The sequence below is a fragment of the Cryptomeria japonica genome, chromosome 9, assembly GCF_030272615.1.
Source record: "Cryptomeria japonica chromosome 9, Sugi_1.0, whole genome shotgun sequence".
Lineage (NCBI taxonomy): Eukaryota > Viridiplantae > Streptophyta > Pinopsida > Cupressales > Cupressaceae > Cryptomeria > Cryptomeria japonica.
The window spans coordinates 222,032,344-222,040,066 of NC_081413.1; positions in this window are offsets into that span (position 1 = coordinate 222,032,344).

Here is a 7,723-nt window from a genome sequence, read left to right on the forward strand (position 1 = left end):
TGATGAATTACACTTATCCCTTTCCCAATATTTCTTGTGTGCAAGAAAAGTATGAACTAGTGGCCTATTCTTCTCCTATAAACTTCTCTCTTTTTAAAGACTCTTTAACATTCATCATCTTATACATTTTTTTAATCTCACTTATAGTAGAGAATTTAACATGTCATATTCAAATACCTCATTCAATCTATCATGTCTTTAAATAAGATTAATGGCTATCATGTTGTTCATAATTATGTTACATGGGTAGCTCACTTACTAGGGGCTCATTGTCATTCATGATGGTACAATTTCTTGTGCAATCATACTTTTGGAAGCAACATAAAATCCTATTTCTATCTCATCTCATCTTCCTATATATGGGGGGCAAGAGTGATTTCAAGCATCTCTCCTTAAGATTAAAATTTATCCTTTGTGAAGTAGTGTCTTCTATAAGAACTTCTTATTGATGGTAGAGGTGTATTCATATTTTAATTTCTTCTCTCATATTGGAACAACTATCCCTAATGAGGATATTAAGTACATATCCTTAATTCAGACCTCCTGCTTGGTGTTGGAAGTCTTTGATCATTCATCAATTTCTTTTCTTCATTGAGTAGTATCTTTTATAATAAACCCTTCTATTTTATGTACATGCATATCCCTGATGAGGATCTCTTGCCTTCTTTTAGAAGAGTCTTGTTATAAATAATTTCTCTTTGATGTCATCTCAATCCTCTTCTCTTTTCAAAACTCTTGCATTCATTGGTTATAGAAGATGTTATATTTTTCTAAGACAACTCCTCTTGAAGGTAGATGTCTTTTGAACAAAGATCTTTTCTCCTCTAAGGATCTCCTTTACACTTATATAGAAAGATATCTCTTTTGAACTATCTTATCCTTGCTTGAAGAGTATTCCCTCTCTTTCTTGGATTTATGACATTGTTGCATGATGGATATCTTCTATGTGTCGAAGGTAGGTATCTTTGTTATACTTGCACACACATGCACGAGGTTGAGTGGAATTAACGATGTTCTCACTCTCCTCCCTGACATGGATCACCCAGACAAACTCTGTGGGCTAGTTTTCCATGTCCTTCTCTCCATGGTTCCTTTTCTCTTCTCATGGATCACCAAAGTATGTATTCATTCTTTCTATCTCCTCTTCCTTCTCTTTGCATTTTTTTCCATTTAAATCTTTCATCTTGTGTTCAATAGCTCTCAAATCCTCACTCTTTGTTGTGTTGGAATTGAGGCTTAGTTCTCTTTCTTACCAAATTATTCTCCATTAGTTTTTGTTCTTGTATCAAATCTTCTTGTTAGCATTTTTCATCAATTTTCTTTCACAATTCGATGTGGTAAACATGATACCCTATTTCAACTCACTAAAGTTAGCAAGTAGAAATAGGGGGGGGGCATATAGCTACCCTTGAATTTTCATCACCTTCCTTAGTAAGTATTTAGGTGATTTTTTTATTTTATCTAACATGTGGTTTTGTAGGGTGCACATCCTAACAATATACTCCAGATACTGTTGGGGGCTTCAACCAAAAACTTGTCGATATATCCTTTGTTCATGAATGTTTACTTTTCCTTACTTTAGCTTGCATATGCATGCAGTGTCATATGACTGCTAAATTGGGCACTAAATGTAGTATCGTAAATTGTACACCCTTGCTAGGGTGATACAATTTCACACGTAGGTTAGCACCCGCCTTAGTGAGTCTTGTATCTTGCATTTCTTATTTCCCTTTAAGCATTTAATTAATTAATTTAATTAAATCTAAACGGATATTTCATCACTTCATATATCATAAATTTGGGCCCTTTACCATAAGCGTTCCCCTTTTTATTTTATTCCTCCAATAAATCATTTAATCATAAACTGTAATTATGTCCTATTTCGACCTTTAAGACCCGATTTCACATATCAAAACACCTTGAAATCGGCTGTAACTTTGGGATTCAGTATAATATCATCATATCTAATGGTCATAAAAATTTGGTGAAAAGTTGGTCGGACCATGGTGGGAGTACACATGGTGTCACGAACCCTATTTTTCCATAATTATTTAATTAGGGAAATAATGTTTATTTTTCAAATGAAATTGAAATGAAATGAAAATAGAACTGTCGAATGTATTGAAATGATTTATATATAATTGAATGATCAGTAATAATCTTTATTGTAAATTGGGATCATCATTGCTAATGAGCGCTTGAGTGCAAGTGAATGCAGGAATAGGTGAACAATGATGAAGGCGAGAACATGGTTCAGGTAGAGTTGTCTTAGCTCTTGTATTTTGTTAGAATAGATAGAATCTCTCACACATCACATTAGGATTTATAATTTGCATCTTGAAAATATGGATGATTTAAATGACCTTATGTGAGTGTTTGTTCAAATTGAAATGATGAATTTGGAATGACTAGTAGATTGATTTAAATAATTATACATGTGCATTGATTGCATGATGTGAGTGGTGTTTGAATTAAATCTAAGTTGTATCACTGATTGCAAAATATTATGCTTTATTGTTAAAAGAGATAAGATATGTAAATGATTCGAAAATGAATATTGACTATAGGTTTATATGTTCTTTGTATGGAAATATGTGAATTATCAAAACTATAATTAATGTTTGATTTTCAATATATATATATATATATATATATATACGAAGGTGAATATAGTTCATGTTTAATTATATTGATTATTTTAATATGATTAATTGGAAGTTGAATAAATTAGAGTTTACGATATAACGTACCATATATCAAATGATTATTGTCTTTTGTACAAAAAGAAATGCATCTTTATTAAGGATCATTTTTATATTGATGCAAGTTAAATATACTTGGTAGTTAATAACTTTGATTTTATCGAACACACATATACGTATATATTTTGAGGTGAATTTGTAAATTAAATTTATACAATCGTTGTTTTACAATACAAACATGATTATTCATAAAATGTATTTATTAATATTCGCATGTATATAAATTAGGATTATATATTAATCATTTAAATGTTTAAAGTTTAATATTTATTTTGCAACTATAATATAGTCGCATATTATAATAGAAAGGTGGCGAGTTTAGTTGCTAGGAGATAGCGACTAGATGTCGCATGGCAGTTAGGGTGGCCGACTAGACAAAAACTATCAGCTAACTCCAACCTAAGGACAATGACTATGTTCCAATCTAGCTAGGAGTCGATAGGTGGCAATAGACTAAAACGTAGGCTTAGACCATTAGTTAAATGCAAAATTTAGCTAGGTACCGACATTGGTGCAGATCATAATGATAAACCAGGCAAGACCATTGGTTTAATGCAGAATTCAGAGGTTTCAACATGGAGACAATGGCTTAGAACTAGCAGCATAAACAAGGAACTCACTCATGACAACTCAAAGTGTTTGGAAGACAAGTCTAACTTGCCAACCTCTCCATTGAGTGGGTAAACTACTATAGTCACGATGAATGAGAGAAGAAGCCCACGTTAAACTGCATATAACACTTCATTCCACGTAGAAAAGGAATCAACTAGTGGTGTCCACGTTGAATAAAGTTTAGTAGACCTCTATCGGTGGCAAATAACTGCAGGAAAGAGTAGCTTATTACTGTAGTAAGTAATGAGATAATAGGCATGTGGTGCCATGAATCTAGGAATGTCAACAATAGGAGGCAAATGCATAGTTAAATAATGCACTAGAACAACAAAAATTTCATCAAGAAATGCCATCTCTATTAGACGTGGAGATGTGGGAGAAGAATTAAACAAAGAATCAAGTAAAAGACTTCAAATTAACATCTACCACTGAGCCTCTAAATGAGGAGAGATTGTAGGAAAAATAAGGATAAATAGAGATGTAGGATAGGAAGATGGACATACTCATGAAAGGGGAGACGATAGAATCATGGAGGAAAGAAGAGAATAGAAAGTTAGAGGAAGCAAGTTAGAGGAAGCAAGATAGAGGAGAGCAAGAACCTAGAAGAGCGACAAGAGATTAGAGAGAATGGAATAGAGGAGATTTTGATCTGTTTACAACAGAGTCATAAAAGATCAACAATGATCATCTCTGATTTTGTGTCGAATTTGGGGGTTAGGGTCTTGAATGAGTGTTAGTTGCTTTGTTATTATCAGAGAAATTTTCAGAATATAGAATGGATAAGGACTAGGAAATAGAGAGCTCATGAGATAGAAGAGCACCGAGAAGGAAAACATTGCAATCCGGACGTATTGCCGACAATTTGAAGTTATCAAAGATCATAATAGACTTGGACCGCGCTTCTTGAGGTATGCTCAAATCTAGTATGTTTTGTTGAAGAGATTAAGAGATAAAGAATGATCTAGTTTTAGAATTATGAAATATTTTAATGGAAGATTTAGAGTCACAAAATGAATCATTTTTAATTGTTTAAATTATGATCATGCAAATATAGATGCAATAATGATATATTTTCAAAAAGAGTGTTGATAAAACTTAGTAAAACCCTCAGAAATTAGATCACCTAGTCCTCTAGGAACAAAGTAAGAGGATAGAGAGAGAAACTCTGATATTGAACTACAAAGAAGATGAAATATTAGGATTATGACTTATTAAATAGTGAAGTTCATTTTGATATCACAAGAAAAGACTTACACTTTCAAATTTGATCCTTGCATGAAAAGTAAAGATGGTTATCAGGTGTCTCATTTGAAAAGCCATATAGATAGGTGCTTTATGAATTTTGATCATGTTAGATTGATGATATGGAAAATTAGTCAAATCAGTAAGTTGAGTTCTTAAATCATGGAAAGTCACATATTAGTATTAAACTAAATATGATGTTTTGAGAAAAGAGGTAAATGAACCAAGACACATGGAAAGACAGAGAGCTTAACCGATATAAACTTAGATTTCTAAACCATAAGAAATGGAATGCATGTTAATGATTATGCTATTTAAATGTTTTGATAATTGAATAAAAGAATGTGTACTCATTTTATTCAATTTATATGTAAGATACATACATGTGTTGCACCTTCTTAATATTTTAAGCTTGTCTTTAAATTTCTTGAAAGATAGAAGCAAAAGATTGTTTTCTTTCAGATATATATTTGTTTATCTATGAAAGATTGCTTCTTGTCAAATAGGATTAGATTAACAAAAGATTGGTTCTCTCTATTTCTATACAATGAAAGATTGTCTTCCTTAAACATTATATTAATAACTTATGAGATATAGGAAGCTAGAATTGAAAAGGCAAAAGATTGTCTTCTCTATATTTTTATTCTAGATTTATGTGAACAAAGCTAGATAGGCTTGTGCTTGTGGAAAGTTACCTTCCAGGATGGGTGCCAAATGTGGATTATAGAGAGAATAGTTGCTTTTTCCAACTATCTATTTTTGCTTTGCATGGCATTATACTCGGCCGAGTAATAAAATTGAATTAACCATTGAAATAGATGGAATTATTTTATTTTATCCTCTCTAGCATATCCTAGATTGATAATGAATGCTTGTTTCTTAAAACAATTAGAAAAAATGAAAATGCTTATATCATCTAGGCACGCACCAGATTCCATCTTGCCTTTCGAATTCTTTTGCTAAGAAATTCGTGCAGGGTCGGGTATTCTTGATTGACCAAGAATTTCGAGGAAGCGTAAGATTCAAGGTTGGGTGGAAAAAGTGCCTGAATCTTGTTCTCGTCTTTATGCTAAAGATTGCATTTGGCGATAGCTTGGGTTGCAGATCAATGGATGCATCTCACCCTTTAATTTGTATTATTTATTATTGAACTTATGGCAACTTCAAATGCATAAGTATTGTATGATTGAGATACTACTTTTATCGATTTATTGAATAAAGAATCTTTATCTTTTATAGAAAATTCATGTTTATTACGATCTAAATGGAATGATCGAATGAAGCTATGGATGGAAAAATGGAATGGAATAGATTTATTAACTAATTAATGAGTTAATTTAAGAATAAAGAGTATTTTGGCTATTATTGAAGTTAGCATGATTTACGCCTTTACACATGGTCCTCAATTTTTTTACCAAAATTTCGGGAGAATAAACCTATGATATTATAATTCTTAACCCCAAAAGATTGGTGGTAAATTCAATTCCTAGGTCAGACTAAGGGTGGAATTAAGTCGAAATTAATACCTAAGGTTTCATACATAAGAGCTCTCTTTCTTCATTTGAAGGAATGGGATCAAATATAGAAAAATCTATTGGAACAAGCTTAAGGAGCCTTCTATGTAGTGAAAGACAAACCTATGTGGAGTCTTCAACAAAATTCAACAACATTCAACAACATTTCATCAAGCATTTATCATCAATTAGGATCCTTGAAGACATTGAAGAGTAATAGGAGATCTTGTGGAAATATCTGTCCCTTCGAGATTGGTATGATTTTATCTTATTTTCATGTTTTTGTATGAGCTTCTTTACATCAACTTGCATATATAAATTTATACTTTACATCAATTTGCATCATTGATTTAGAGCATTTACTTTGTCAATTACAAGCATTTAGGGTTTAATCTTTAGGTTTGCTCTAGATTGTTTGCTTTCATTTTAGGAGCTTGCATACACACAAGGTTCTAGCACACACATTTTTAGTACATTGCCAGCTATTTGGGGAGATGGAAATCAGCAACACAGGGGTTTGACTGAGGCAAAACCTTATATATACACTAAAAACCCTATTTTTCAGTTGCAGGTACAAATATAGGATCCGATTGTTGCTACAATTTTCAGGTTCGACAAAGCACATAGACATAGTCCAAAAGATCAAATTTGAGCATAAATCACTAAGATAGGGGCATGGCACCTTGTTCCTGCCTAGGGCAGGGGTGTGGCACCCAGTCCTCTCTAGGCGCCCTAGTCCTGCACATTGGTCCTCTCTGGGTGCCATAGTCCTGCACATTGGTCCTCTCTGGGCACCCTAGTCCTGCACCCTGGTCCTCTCTAGGCACCCTCATCCTTTCTGGGTGCCTTGGTCCTCTCGAGGAACCCTAGTCCTTTCTGGGTACCCTAGTCCATTCTATTTCAGGTGAAATTTGGCAAGGTGGAAACTCAAAACATCAGAATTGCATCCTCCTAGTTGTAGCTTTTTGTCAGATCACCAGGGATAGTGGCATGGCACCCTAGTCTTGGTTAGTTTGGCTCATTTTGTATCATTATGTACACATCCAAGATCCTCCCCATTTGATGTTTTCAGTATCTCAGTTTCAGATCTGCAAGTTTGTACAATTCCAGGTTCATTTATGCTTCATTCTTTATCTCCTAATCTAGTTGATCATTCAAACTGTAGTTTTTCTCATCATTTACAACAAGAGCAATAAAAATCCTAATAGATAACCCTTGGCTCTCTCTTTTTCACAAGAAGTAGCCAAAGTGATCTATCTACCTAGGCTCTTTCGTATTCCCAATGTGTTGGATAAAGTGGGATTAGGTCCTAGTCACCCGATCTCGCTTTTCCCACCCCCATAATATGTATCAAGTTTCATTTTTTGAGAGTGAAGCTAAATGGGAAATAAATCAGATTGGAGTATGTACCCACAAAGGAACAGATTGTAGATATCTTCACAAAGCCTTTTCCTAATGATACTTTTGAGTATCTCAGAGGGAAGCTAGGGGTGATTGCCCCTCCTAATCAGAACTAAGGTGCATTCATATGCATCAATTGGGTGCATTTCATAGCCATATTGTGTGAGCCAGATTGATGAGGTGGATGCTACT